We start from the raw sequence: 15,624 nt of genomic DNA on the forward strand, positions 1-15,624 counted from the left end.
TGGTTGTTTAGATTTCCAAGAACTAAACTGCTTGGGGCTAACCTTTACCTGGAAATGGAGAAATAAAAGGAGGCGCTCCCCTCTCTCCCGAGTAATGAAATCTATCCGTAAATTTAGATTAGAAATAAATGTGGTTAAGACAGGATCCGTAGACTAAAGTGGTTCATATGCCGTATAAAACAGAATCAGGAAAAGGGAATCCTGGAGACCAAAGCGGCCTAACGTGTGTTCAGGAAGAGGGGCATCTCCAGTTGAAGATACTAAGAAATATCAAGGCTGATGAAAAGACCAGGAGGGGAAAGCAGCGCCAGAGAAATGCGGCAATCATCTCAGGGAGTGACAGCGCCAGGGCACATCGACACCTGCCCCTGAGGCCCACCAGCACCCCGTACACTCTCTCCCGTGCCGACCGCCCGAGGCCGGGGGGCAGCGGCGGCGGGCGCCGTCCCGCACCCGCGTCCTCACTCCGCCCCGCCGGGCCCCGGCGGCCTCCTCGGGGCCGCACGGCCGGGCCTGGCACAGCTCCCGTCCCCTTCGCTGGCAGGGGAGGGGGGTGACAGGCAGGTGCGTGCCCCGCCGAGGCCTGACAGAGCTCACCAGTGGCAAGGGGCGCGAAATGGCCGAGCAGCGCCTCCGCCACCGGCCGCCAGCCAGGCCCGCGGGGAGGCGGTGAAAGCCCCGCGGGGCCTAGGCCCGGCCCGGCGCGGCCCGGGGGAGGCGGCGTGCGGGCCCGGCCCTCCCAGGCCCGCGGCGAAGCCCTTCCGGCCCCGCCGGTGGCCGCCGCGCCGGGCCGCGCTCCCGCGGCCGCCAGCACGCGCAGAGCCCCGGGGCGGCGCGGGGAGGCAGCGCTCCGGCGGGCTCCGGGCAGCGCCGACACCCCCCGCCAGCGGGGCCGCTGCCGCCGCAGCGCTGCCCGCCCCGGGCCGCCGCGGTCCCTCGGCTTTCTCCCGGGGACCCTCCCTGCCCCTCTGCCCGGGCGAGGCGCCCCTCTCGCCGCTCCCCCGCCGCGGCGCGGCGCGGCCCGGCCCGCTCGGCCCCCAGCGGCCGCGGCGGGGAGCGCGGCGCAGCCCGGCGGCCTCCCCCGGCCGCCTCCCCCCGCCGCCCCCCCCGCCGCGCCGCGCCGAGCGGCTATTTTTAGTAAATCCTCCCCGCGTCGCCACGGGCTGCGATCGCAGCGCGCAGCCCCTCGCCAGCTGCCGCCGCCCCGCCCCGCCGCGCCGGGCACAGGCTCGCCCCGCCGCCGGCTCCGCCGCCCGCCGGCGCTATGGCCACCTAATCCCCGCCGCAACTTTTCCTCCCCGCTCCGCTCCTTCCCCCGCCGCCCCGGTGGAAGATGGCAGTTGGGGGCAGGACTGGGAGTTGCAGCCCGCGAGCGAAGAGATAAGGCGGAGGCGCGGGAAGGTGAGTGGCACCGGCCGGCTGCCGCTCCGCGCCTCTCCGCTCCGCTCCGCCCCGCTCCGCCCGGCCGCGGCCGGCGAGCAGCGCGGGGCCGCGGGGTCCGGCCGGTCCCGCCGCACGGCCGTTGTCCTTGACGTGCCGGGGTGGGGTTTTTTTGGGACCTTTGGGAAGGTTTCGGGAAGTTGGGCCGTGTCGGGGCGGGCGAGGCGGCGGTGGGTGGGGGGCGACCGCCCCCCGGCAAGTTTTGTTTCGCGGGAGTGTGAGTGGAAGAGGAGTTTTCGGCGCGTCTGCCCTGCCTGGCGTCCGTGTGTGTGCGCTTGGTCCGGGAGCGGGGGGTCCCCTTGGCACCCTCTCCTCCCGTGGGGCCGTATCGCGGGGTGCCGGGGGCACCTACGGCAGCTTAGGGGCTGGTCGTTGGAGCCTCAGCGGGCGGAGGGGACGATGCGAGCTCCCCCCGGCCGGCTGGGTAGCGGGGAGCTGGGGGGGGGCTCGGGGGGAGCTGCCCCCCCTGGGCGCCGAGCAGGTGGGGGCGGGCGGCGGGGAGCTCCCCTCAGGCCCCGCCGGGCCGGGGCCGCCCGGAGTGGAGCAGGCGGGGCTCGGGTGCAGGTACCGGGGCATCCCGACCCGGGTGCGGGGCCAGAGTTTGTGTCATCGGGTTTTTTCGGTGGCCGAGCGGTGTATGCGTCCCGGGAAGGCAATGGGCGTCGGACGGGTAGTTTCCAAGAAGGGTACAGTTGTTCCGTCTTGCCTAAAATGTCTGGATTTTGATCTGAAATGGAATATAGTAACAATCAGTAATCACTCTCGCTTATCACCGTTAACAGAAAAAAAAAAAAAAAGCAGGTATCACTTGTAACGCACAAAATGCGTTTTCGTCTTCGAAAGATTTGCACTGAGCCCTCGGTAGTTTGTATTTTTAAGTGCTCCGAAGAGGTCTAAAACCGCTGTTAAACTACGTGAGAATTTAAGAGGGGAGAAATGTTTAAAACAAGCTGAACATTGAGAAAGAAGTAGCGAAGAATTGTGGAGACCTTTTGACATACAAAAATGCATGAATGTTCTTTTCTGATGCAAAAGCTGTTGAGAATCTCTGTCACAAACAGCACAGAACAAGCACCGACACAGAAACCGAGGAATTTTAAACATATTTGTCTTTCAGCGTTGTCAGCTTTAGTTCCTTGACATTTTGTTTTCTGTGACAGAAGAATAGTTTGTGACAATTATTCAGGATTTAATTTGCAAGCTCACAAAGGCCTGTAAGCTCTGCTGAGAGTTCATGAACAAAAAAAGGAAGGTATTTCACGTTAAGGTTTTGCAAACGCACTCTCCCTCTCCTATCTCCCCTCTCTCATCTCTCTGCCCCCCCGCCCCTGGCTCTCCAACAGCTTCCCTAGATCTATTTAAAATTATTGTTTTATTGAATGATTATAAATTTTCTCTCATGTCCAATGCATTCCTGTATCAGTGGCCCCAGCCCACGTATGTTTTGTACCCAGAACACCTACTTTTTTCAGAGAGAAATGCAGGCTTGTTCTCTGTCATAATACCGGAGGAGCCTTGAAAGGCAATTCCATCCCTTCATACACTTAAGTTTCATCATTATTTGTATAAAATGTATAGGTCTCAACTATATACAAGTTTCCACCATCAATGATGTAAATAATAGACTATTTTAACACCTCTTTTTCATTATGATGGCAGAGATGTGATCCAAAACATTGGGGAAAAAACATGTCACGGCCCCAGAGAAAAGCTGCAGTCAGTCATATTTGCCTACCGCTGGTGCCAGCTTCTTCTTATAAATATTGAAATAGCTCCCTTTTGTATGAAAATGTCACTGTCAGTTCAGAATTCGGAAAAAACCACCATTATACTTTTTGATGACCAAGTTGATGCAGGTGCAGCACCACAGTTAGTTAAGCCTACCCAAAACACCGTTCTTGGTGTCAGATTCCTTTGTATTTTGGTATCAAAGTCTGTGTGAATGTGTAATACACCCCAGTATTTTCAACCTGACATTAAAATGCCAGTTTTGAAAACAGTAGTGTTTGGTTTTCCATTAACCTGCTTTTCCACAAATGGGTCTGCAGGATGAAACTGGAATAGTAGATTGTAAGCTGTTGTTTATCTTCTGTTTACCATCATCCTTCTGTGCCCAGAGAAGTTTGAAAACAAAAGTGAAATAGTAAATAGTGTCTTCCCTACTGAAAGTCCCAATACATGCATGTTTCATTTGGCGCAGTTGTTCCTACAAGAATTTTTCTGGGAAAAAAAGATAATATTGTGATTGAATGGCATATATATTTTCTAATTTCTTAATAGAAGCTAACATTAAAAGGAGATTAAGTTATAAAAACGATGTACTTTCTAAAAAGCGTTTAAAGTGGAAAATAATTTTCAGTTGTTCATCTCACTACCTGAGATAGGCCCATAGAAGTTGCTGTTAAAAATGTAGTTTGCATACTGAAAATATTGATCAAAATCATGTTTACCCATTATGAAAGTTATATGAAACCCAGTAAGAATTACCATGAATACTGAGAGTGACTAAATGTAGTTGGACTAGTTAGTTTCTTAGTATTCAGGTAGTGCTTAGTAGGAGAAATGTAGTTTTGAAAATAATCAATTCCTGTTGTGTATGAACAACTATAACCAATGAAAAATGACAAAAAAGTTGGGATGTAGCCTAGTCATCTCCAAAATGGTAAATTAAGCACATATTTACCAGACTGCATGTAGTATTGTCATTTTATATTCATCAGTGTTCAGACTAGCTAATTTAAAGCTACGTAGGGTATGTGTATACAAACTGCAATAGAAAGTACTTCTGGTTTACAGCGTAGTCGCAGCTGAATTGTGGAGCTGAGAGAGCTCAGTATATCTCAGGAGTGAGGGTTTTTTCTCTTTTACGGAAGAGGTTTGGGCCAGATTTGCTGAGGATTGTATATGTCCTATATGCGCACTCTTTATGTGAAATTAAATTTCTATAGAAATTCAGGTTAGAAGAATGAATATTTATCAGGCTTTTCCAGTCTCTTCAAGAGTGTATAAGACAATGTTCTTTCTATTGCTGCATTTAAGTAGGAAGGTACGTAATACGTTTGATGGGTTAAATTAAAGGTAACTCTCACTCTCATGGACTATTCCATGCTAAAAGATATTTGTCCTGCTTCAAGGTTTCAGCAGTGATTTTCAGAGAAGTAAGCATTTTTTTTCAGAGAAAGTTGTGTTGCTGAATCACTTAAGGTTAGATTGTTTACTGAAACTGATATGTGAGTAAGGCATTTTAGAGCTAACATTACTTGATGAAATCACCTTTCATTTGCCCTTTTTGGTTTTGAGTTTTTAGATTAGGATGATCATAATTTATCCCTTATTTGATGTAATTTACTTGGAATAAATGCATTATATTGTGAATGCCAGTGCATGCTGGATAAGACTGCACTAGTGTTAACTTTATTATTACAGCTTTTATAATCTTATGAAGTTTATTTGTACTTGCTAATTCATAGCTTCATCTTCAAGCAGCTTAAAAATTACAGCTAAACAGTGCTTAACTACTCTTCAGAAATAATGTTTCACTGCTTTGAGGCCATCTTAAAATCCTTTCACCTACAAGGTATGATCTAACTTTCCTGTGAGGACATACCCAAATTTCTCCATTTTTATACAATATATACAATATACAGTTATGTAACTTTTTGCCAAAGAAGTTTGTCAATGCAAAAAGTTATATCAAAGGCTAGAAAGCAGAGAAATAATGGTTCTGGATCAGAATGTCCCAACCTGCAAATATTCTGAAGACTTCAGAGTATTCTAAGGAGGTACCATTACATGGTTGCATTGCGCTGCCTCTCTTTTCCTTACTCATCTGCTGTTGGGCATCTGAGGACAAAATATTGGGCTAAACAGATCTTTGGTTTGATTATCAGGTTTTACTGTCCATACATTCTTACACAGTCAAGATCAGCAAGGTGAAATTATGCAATTCAGAAATTCCTTTTTGGGGAAAAGTAATTGAAAACTTTTGTTACACAGCCTCCAAGATCAGATGTTTACTTGCCTTTAGAATTAATTCAGTGTATTATGTAGAGTATGAGCTGGGAAGGTAGTAGGAAGCATAGATTTGTTCTTATTTTCCAGTAATTTCTTGTTAATGGTGTTCTTCAGTATAAATGTTAATGTCACTCACAAAGTTTCTTATAATGTCTAATAACTATCAGGATAATTTGGTTTTAAAGCTATTGCATAAATGTAAACTATTTTTGTTTAAGGAAATGAAATGGTCTTCAGTGAAGGTAGCTCAGACGTGCCTGTAAGAAGATGACTACTTACAGTACATCTTTTATTTGTCCCTAGTTCTTGAGTCTTGGAGTAGAAGATGCTTGATTCTGTTTCTCTTCATTCAGTTTCTGCTCTGAGACTCTCAGTATTTGTTTTAAGTTCATTTCTGTTTAAGATACAGAGTGCTCTTTCTCTAGAATGGATGACTGTCACTCTTGGGGCTTTGTTCAGACTTGAGTCCTGTATCTGGCTCAGGCTGAGCACGTGTGAGTTTTTACCATTATGTTCACTGAGTCCAGCTTCTGTTGCCATGCTGTTTTAATCTGGAAGAGAAAAGAAGACCTTGTCTAATGATTGTCTTGAAACGATGGTGCCCGGTCCACTAGAGAAATTGGCAGCCCTGAAGAATAAGTCAGTCTTGTGTGCATGCAGGATATGAGAAGACTTGAGCCTGAACTTGTTCATAAAGAAGGTGGTGTGCTGCACAGTGTCTTTGGTGCTTCAACCTTTTGCAATGCCAGGGTCTTCCATTTGCAGCTCTGCACTCTGCCTTTCCCTTGCAGCTCTGTAACCTTTCACCAAAGCTCCTGGGGCAGTGTTTCCCTTGCTGTCCTTGTGCTGTTGGTCTCGTACTGTTGTTCTCATGGCCTTGCACCTATACATCCTCATACTACTGTTATGTCATGTTTCCAGTGAGAAGTGATTGCCACTGGTGTAAGAGTCACTCTTTTTCACCATCCTTTTCTTGCACCACTTTTTGCAGCTTTTAGTTTGCATTAGGAGAAAGACAAGTATCTGATAAGCATTATCCAATGATATATGCAAAGCTTAACAGCCAGTTAGCTCGCAACACCAGCCTCTGATCAGAGACTGCTCCAATCATTGCTAATAGCATCATAAGTGGGGACAGGCAATAGGGAATTTGAAGAGATCATGAGGTAATCTGTATAGTTTCTATGGGAGAAGTAGTATGGTGGACCACCTGATATACTGGAGAGGATGCTTATTGGGGAGACCCTGTCAGTTCTCTTTTTGACTAGCCACTGAAGGGAGTTTTGTCTTTCCCCTTTCCATTTTCTCCTTTTGCTTTTTCAGTTCCCTTTCCCTTTTTCTGTGTTTCTCTCTTTTTATGCCCCCCTCCCCCTTTTTTTCCCCCCAAAGAAACTTTTGAAGTTGATGCATGTCATAAGCTATAAACTGTGCAAGTAAATCAAGAAGGGATGTAAATTTACAGACTTGTAATGAGAAGTCTTAGGTAAGTGTGCTAATAGATTGGTGCATGGTCAATTTTTACCTGTTTAAATACAAAATATCTAATAACTTTCCTGGTTTTACTTTTTGATCAAACTGAAATCATACATCCTTGGAGCCTTCATTTAGTCAGCCTTTTACCCTTCTGTTTTATTTTCATGTAAGAATATCTCTATTCCTCCAGATATCTTTGTGCCCTTCTCTGTAGCATTTTCAAGCTGAATTTATATTTCTTCAGCAAATGTGACCAGAATGATAGTCTGTGCCCACAGAAATCTCACTAGCACCTTGTCCGATGGTGTAATTATGTCTTTTCTAAAAAGCTTGACTGATGTGTCCTAGGATGTGTTCAGGTCAAACTGGAAGTTTAATTTCCTGTTACTTTTTGTAATGCTCATGATCACACTAAATCACAGAAGGATTCAAGTTGGAAGGGACCTTAGGAGGTCTGTAGACTAATGTCTTGATCAAAGCAGACTCAACATAGAATTCAGACTGTGTTGCTTAGGCATTTGTCCAATTCTGTCTGGAAAACCTCCAATCAAAGAGATTCCACAACCTCACTGGAGAATCAGACCCAATACTTAATTATCCTCATAGCATTTTTTCTTCTTTATGTTGAGTCGTTATCTCCTGCAGTTTCAATTCATGACTATTGTCTCTTGTTCTTGTGACATGCACATCTGTGAAGAGCCTGGCTCCATCTTGTTAATAACCTCCTCAAAGGCACTGGCAGGCTGATGTTAGGTCCCTGCTAAAGCCATCTCATCTCCAGGCTGAACAAGCTCAGCTCTCTCAGCTTCTCCTTGTAGGGCAAGTGATCCAGCCCCTGACTGTCTTGATGGACTCAGGAGGAGGCATCCTTCAGTTATTGGGACCACCAAAACTGGATGCAGTATTCCAGATGAGGTTGAGTGCTTGGGTAACGGAGAACCCTAAAACTTCGTATTGGTGAATCTACCAAATAGTATATAGTACAAGATTCTGAAAATTCATGAATAAGGCATTGAGCAGAACTGTACTGTCTTGAGACCATAAAATTAATACAAGCTGTTATGTGCTTTTAAGAATTTGTTATTGCAGCTTACACAGAAACACAACTTATTTGATAGATCTTATCAGAAAAGTTCTTGAATCATGTTATTTTGGAGTAGGGAGGTAATGTGACATTGAAATTTTATTTTAAAACACTTTACAGGCATTAAAATATCTCCTTTATAGAAGCATATGATGAAAATGACATGTCACAGACATTCTGTATGTCTGGGCTTTTATTTATACAAAACTCGTAATTATTCAGGTTTTTGACAGTTATCATTAAGTCTTCAAGATGCCTAACTATTGAACTGAAACATTGCTTTACAAGAGGTGGTTGAACTGCAGGTGTGAATGTAAGATTTCCAAGGAAAAAAAATTGAAACACTAAATTCTAAATGGAATATAAGCAGCATGCACATAGTAACTGCTTTAGTGTGTAAAATGTATAAATTATTGGCATTTTGCCTGATTCATAGATAGATAGCTATTCAATTGTTCATATGTAGCTTAAAATTAGAGGAATATGCTGACAATATACAATAGATACAGTTACTGCTTTAATCTTTCCTGTTTCCTCTTTTGGTAGACAATATAACCAACACTGATTAATAAACCATACTATTAATCAAGTGGAATTTTGATATTTCATATTGGAGCTGAAACTGTTTTATTTGGGATATAAATAGTTACTCTGTATAGTTTCTGAAAACATATTATAAATTGAAAGATCAGTGAGTTGAAATGGAAAATAGTATTCAACAGCTAAAACGGATCATAGAGAGTCTTATGATGTGAGTTAGGTCTGCCCTGCTGACCTCCATCATTCACACCAGGGATCTAGCTGGAGGTTGCCCTAGGATCGTTTTTGGCCTCTGTGTACTCAGTTTTCCTTCCATAAACATCAAAGTAGAGAGTAGTGGGGAACTGAAGTTCAATCTCATCAACAGCAGCGGAGTGAAGACATGGTCAAGATGCGGTCCTGTGGCAACAGGGCCACAGAACTGACAAGAGTGAATAGTTTGGAGGGAAATCCAAATGAAGATACAAGTCAGAGAAAGGTATTTTAATTTATAAATTATAAATCTAGTTTTAATTTATGGATACCATCTGTAGTAGCAGCCTAGCAATCCATTCCTCTTGCAGGTATACATTCCTTGCTTGAAGGTGGATGATTTGCACTGAACACAGAGTGCTGCTGAACATAACATAACAAAGAAAAGCCAAGTAAAACCTTGTAGAGGTGCTAGTTCTCCTATTTCGAACATATTAGTCTTATGGAGATCTGTGAATGAAGTAAGCATCAAAGAGAATACTCAATTGTTCTCAATAAATCCAGGTTTCTTACACAAAGTCTCTTGGAAGAATGTGAATTATATATATTTATTTTATGCTGTCACATACAGCTTGTCTTCCACTCCATCTGGTTATACTCTTTGTGCCTCCCCCCCCTCCAAGAAGTTAAGAGTTCTGATATGAAAATGTGAAAATGTTATTGAATATTGTTATATTTTAATCATTTGGAACAAAAGAGTTCAAAGCTTCCCTTTGATTGGATAATGAAGTTGGTAAGTGCTTTTTTTGGTCAAGAAGCTTTCATCAGAAACTAGTGAAAAAGATAGAGGATTGATGTGATTAATGGGTGTATAACCAGGTTTTTACTTCATTTCAGTGAGATGCATATGACTGAAGCAATAACAGCCTATTAATGTGATGAGATGTCTTTTAGGACTCCTAGAGCAGATAAACCATTATTTTTCCTTGTGCTAATGCATGTCGTTGATACTGATTCAGAGTGTGAAGAAAATGCACATTTCAAAAGAAGGTGATAGGAATGGGCATCTTCTAAACAATTTGCTGAGGAGGACACTGATATTAACAGCGTTAGGAACATCATTGAAAAGGTCAAGGGTTTTACTTACCTATGAGGAGTTTTGCCATTGACTTTAATGAGGTCAGGATGTCACCTTTGCACGTGAAATTTTCACCTCTTGATGAGCTATTTGTATTGGAAGAAACAGATAAGATTACAAGGAGAGTTTGTGAAGGCCCCGTTCACAGTTGAGATCTGGGAAGCACTGTGGAAGACTGTAGTATCGTTATCTCTTTCCCAGCCAGGAGCAGAAATGGCAGGGAGCATGGAAGTTGGGATTGCAGCTAGCAGCAGTTAACTGCTCATTAGTCATTGGGGCAACGCCGAGAGACTGATAGAATTTAGACAGATGTGAAAGCAGTGGAATAGGTACAAAAATGTATTAAATACAATTCTTGATGATTCTTCTTTGCCATTTGTGCTGGTTTTGGTGGGGGTAGAGTTAATTTTCTTAGTAGTAGCTACTGTGGGGCTATGTTTTGTATTTGTGCTGGAAACAGTGTTGCTAATTCAGGGATGTTTTAGAGATTGCTGAGCAGTGCTTACACAGAGCCAAGGCCTTTTCTGTTTCTCACACCATTCCACCAGTGAGGAGGCTGGGGGGCCAGAAGAAATTGGGCGGAGGACACAGCCAGGACAGCTGACCCCAACTGACCAAAGGGTCATGCCATATAATGTCATGCTCAGCAATAAAACTGGGGGAAGAAGAAGGAAGTGGGGGACGTTTGGAGTGATGGCATTTGTCTTCCCAAGTCACCATTACCCGTGATGGAGCCCTGCTCTCCTGGAGATGGCTGAGCTCCTGCCTGCCCATGGGGAGTCGTGAATGAATTCCTTGTTTTACTTTCCTTGCATGCACAACTTTTGCTTTACTTATTAAACTGTCTTTCTCTCAACCCATGAGTTTTCTCACTTTTACTCTTTCAATTCTCTCCCCCATCCCACCGGGGGGGAGTGAGCGAGCGGCTGAGTGGCATAGTTGCCAGCTGGGGTTAAACCACACCATCTTTTGTCAATTACCTTTAATTAATTTTAACAGATTCTGGCATGCACTATAGGTACATTTTTCCTGCACCAAAACATCTACATGCTTTTGTCCCTTCCATCACTAGTTTTCCTTAGTGATGCCTAAATATAAGTTTGTAGCTTCGTCAGTGTATTCCGATTACATGCAAACAGAGCGTGCTGGTATGCGTAGGAGATTTTTCTGAGTGTCTGGCAAACGAAATCCTTTTTCTCTAGGCCACAAAGTAGCAACAGAACTGCTTCAACAATTTAACTGCAGTTTTTATGGAGAGTATGTATACATTGCATGTGAGAAACGTGGAAGTGCTGATTGACTTTGCAGTGACATTTCAAGAATAATTTCTGACCCTGCTTCCCATTTACTTATCCTCAGAATGGTCATCCGTACTTTTGGAGAGAGCTGCTGAGATGTTTGTCCCTTGTGCGCGTCATTTCTCCTCACTCATTGCTGTGGAGTGCTTGTATTACTGTCTTTGTAAGAAGAGACTGGGCAGGGAGAGAGGACAGGAGACTCAACTGAGAGTTTGTCTTTTTCAGGTGACATTTGGACCATAACTTAGCTTTTATTCATAGAAACGTCAGAAAGATCAAAATACACTTCCGTGTAGATAATGAAACAACATAATAAATCCATCGTGTTAAGAAAAAAGATGTGTATTCTTTGCAGTGATTTCAGCCTAAGTGCTTCAGGAGAGAGACTGAAAAGACATATTTTTCATATTTTAAGGCCACAGAAATACAACCAAAAGAAATGAAAAGTAAGCTAGATTAAAAAAATACTTTAAATTCTGCTTGCTTACTATGATGGAGGGTGATTTTCTTGCATGAAATTGATTAACTATGTGATATGTAAGCTAAAGTATTTCTCTTAAAGCATCGTATGATTGCTTCTTTGTCAGGTCCCTATTGCTGTGGTATGTATACAGTGATTTTATATTACTCTTCTTTGTGAAAAAGAACACTATATAGCTTCCTGCTCCAGATATGTTAAAATCAAGGTAATGAAAAGAGCAAAATCTGTCATTTTTCTTATATAGTTATATTCTAAAGTGAATGGGAGCTGCATAGATTGCCAATGCCAGAAGTGGGGTCTAATATTTTTATCTTGTTTTGTTCATATATTTTTTTTTTAAAGTCATACATTGCAAAGGGATGTGGAGTATGTGCTAAGCACACAAATCAAAGAAAAGCCAATGACTTTTCATCCTTAAGCAGTTACTGAACATCAGTGCAATGGTCCGTCAGATTTTCTTATGCAGGCTATTATTTTATCTGCAGACTTTTTCCACTAATGTTGCTGCTTCAGTTAGGCGAAGGAATAATTAACTATGCTGATATTAACAGAGCTGATATTACTGACACATATCAAGGTAAATAAAATGAGAATCTGACTTGCATCAGGTTGAAAATGTGTTAGCTAGCGATTCAGTCTAATTATACTGAATTAAATCTAAGTGCATATTGTCATCCAATCCCCAGAATTTTAATAGTAATTGGATTCTCATACTTTGGGTGATTTTTAAAAATCAGAAGCATAATATAAATTCTGTGGAACATTTTCTGTAAAATTTAAGTTTCTGGAAAAACTAAGCACTAAAGAAAATTGCCCATTTTGGTCAGGAAGCTTTTGTCAGAAACTACTAATAACGACATAGGATTAATGTGAATAATCATTGTATAACTAGGTTTTTCACCTGTTTTATTTGATTATATATTACAATACTTTATTATGTAATACAGAATTACAGAAGTTTCATATTTTGTTATGAAAAGAGGGTACTAATAATTCTGTTTTGAAAAATGACTGCTGCATCTGAATTCTCTAGGTTTATCCTGGTGTAGAACAGTGTTGGCTGTGGCATCACTAGAGCTACAAATGTAGATATAATTTTTGTGTAGAAGATAGCTGAAGAAATAATTGTCTCTAAATCAGGAATTCATATGGTTCTAATCATTTTCCAGCTGGTTAATTGTTTAAATTCAAAGTAATGCTGTGCATATGGGCAGTAAGCATTGATGCTACATAGAAAATGATACTTGAAACCAGTTATGTTTCATTCTGCATCTGTCTTTAAAAAATGTATTGATTAGACACTAAGAACAGTGCTGCCAGAAGAAATGAAGGGAAGTTTAAGGGAGTGAAAAGTATTTTTTTTTTTTAATCTGGAATAGATGAGGAAGCTCTTTGGTTTAGTAACTGCAAGGTTACTGTGGTTCCCATTTCCTAGTAGTAATAAATTGGAATTCAGATGTTTCACTTTACATTGATTTTTCTCTTGCAATGCATCTGAAAATTAATAGAAGCTTTGTCTATTTTATTGCAGTTCTGTAGTCAAAGGAGAAAAAAATAACTTTCATCCTAAGAATTGCATGTGAGAATAAAGCCAGTAAAATCTTAATGATTTAAACGGAAGTGAGTATTTCTGGGAAGCAAATGGAGGCTTTGGACTTGAATATAAGGGCTAACACAGGCAACTGGATTAGTCAAGATCATATGGGCTGATGACAACTAGAAAATACTCAGAGCCAACCAAAGTTGCTGGCAGAGAAGTATCACTTGGGAGCAATAGGAAGGGAATATGTAATCAAAGAACTCTTCACCTCCACCCTGCCTCTAACCTCACCCTGGAAGCTGCAAGAAGAGGTCACTACAAAACTGTTCTCCATGGCATGCTATCTTGGATCTATTCCAGAGAGTCTAATATTTTTTCTCTTTCTTATTTGATCAAGAGTCATAGGAAGGGTCATACCAACACCTTAAATACTACGGAAGGAAAACATCCCTTTCACATAGCTATAAGATATATCATGAGTCAGATAAATATTGAAAGAGCCAATGAAGACAGTCTCAAAGTGAAAAAAAAAATCACCACATTTTTGTTATTCAAATACTCATATTCCGATTGTGCTGGAAATGTATAGGATGTTTGGAGTTGAATAATTTATGCCTGGATAGGCAATAGCATAAAATCATAACGAAGCCTGATTGTTTCTTGAGTTTTTTGAAGGCCCACTCTATTTTGGTGCTCAGTTCCTGATTAGGAGGAGTCATCTTTCATGTCCCAATGGAAATAAAATAGATTTAATAATATAATAGATAAATTCACTATTCAGTGCGTAATTCCTGGAACAAAAAAGGATCAACAGGAGAGCCCTCCCTTCTGTATAAGGTTGTAAAATCTGTCATTTTATTATAGAATGGGGTGTATTTTCCCTTTTTTCTTATTACTGACACACAGAAGGTAATTACAGCTTTGTATATAAGCACTGGAGACAATTTGTAGTAAATCGAACAACTGAAATAAAGAAGCTGAAGGAAGGAAGGCACTTTCAACACCTCATTTTTTTAGGATAATGAGCTATGAAGAAACTGTGGCCTCACCTATAAGAGAAAGAACTAAACTCTACGTTCCTCTTTACAATAAGGTTAAATGCAGTCAATTTCAATCTGCTGTTTCTGTAGTAAAGGAGGACATTTTCTTCTTGATTCATGCAGAAGGAGTGTTTGTTTCTTTATAACCTTATCCAAATTTCAGTAACCCTATAACTACTGTGTCCAGTGGGAATAAATACTATTTAGATAAAGTGGAATCTTGTGACTATGTCTAAGCACGTAGAGTTTTATCCATGATTGCTCATGAAGGCTGGGCTTCATCTTCCTGCACAGAGAAATGTTAGATGCCACTCTGAAACTATGAATCTGAGTTTAGTTGTGGTGAAATTGCTCTTGATTAATTGCTCTTGATTTAATTTCTCTATGTGTACAACTTTATATCCTCTAGATGCTCAGGCCTACATCCCAAGCCATCGCATCTCTCTGTAGGCTCATCTAGATGTCTAACCATTCTTAAGCATGCAAGGTGCTGGCAATATTGTCCAGCAATCCAATTAATTTTCTACTTTTTTTCTTCCATCTTCTGACTACTGCACCACACTATGTCCCGTAGAGAAGAGTCTGGAGTGCAGGAATATTGCAAGGTGCCTGTGTGCATTGTCTCTTCTCAAACCCATCATAGACTAGCTGGTTAAAACAATGATGAGAGGAAGCATGTTACCCAGGGAAAACAGCTGGCTGGTATATTGGCCTAGTGGCTATGTAGTCATGGGTAATCACAATGGTATTACCTATACACACTAAAAGACACACACCGAGCCAATATTGATACATTCTGTGCTGGTACAAGGCCTTCTTAAACATGATTGTGCCTCCTCTTGTGAGTGAGGATGTTTTCTTTTCCTTTATTTTTCCCCACAGCTTTTTCCCAGTCTCCATGGCAGCCTGAGTCCTAGTCTGTCTCACAGCTCTAAACAGAAGGCTCTCTACCAACTATAGGCAACCAGCATGGACAAATCTTATCCTAATTTTTTCCTTCTTTCTGGCCTGAACAATGCAGAGTTTTGGATTACAGGCCTCCTAGTGACTCAGAATCAAGATGGGCAACTCACTGTGGGAGGAGAAGGAAAAAGATCTCATCTTTTCCAGAGATGAGTCCTGCCACGCTCAGCATCCAAATCACAGAAACCCTCTGGATACTGAGTGGATTCTTCCAAGTCACAAGACATGCAACAGCCACTATTCAGCTCTGCCTACAACTTCTAATGCTTCTTCTCCAGCTTTCATGAAACTCCAGCTGTAGGCCAGGAGAATGTCTGCATGTAGCTAACCTTTGGTGGCAGGAAGGAGAGGACAACCAAAGCAACACAGGCTTGACAGACTGAAAACAGGGAAGCTCAAGCAGCATCCCACCATTGTTTAG

The 15,624-nt window shown here is 42.4% G+C and overlaps 1 protein-coding gene across 3 annotated transcripts in view; it reads left to right on the plus strand.

The window, feature by feature from the left end:
• The first annotated feature begins 1,187 nt into the window (after positions 1-1,187).
• The window catches only part of HDAC9 (histone deacetylase 9), a 489,787-nt gene continuing 475,350 nt past the window's right edge, over positions 1,188-15,624 (plus strand). For all 3 annotated transcript variants that reach the window (XM_074836930.1, XM_074836921.1, XM_074836937.1), the window contains exon 1: positions 1,188-1,401. The gene's annotated coding sequence lies outside the window, so the exon portion shown is untranslated. The remainder of the gene's footprint in view (positions 1,402-15,624) is intronic.

The sequence above is a fragment of the Strix aluco genome, chromosome 1, assembly GCF_031877795.1.
Source record: "Strix aluco isolate bStrAlu1 chromosome 1, bStrAlu1.hap1, whole genome shotgun sequence".
Classification (NCBI taxonomy): domain Eukaryota; kingdom Metazoa; phylum Chordata; class Aves; order Strigiformes; family Strigidae; genus Strix; species Strix aluco.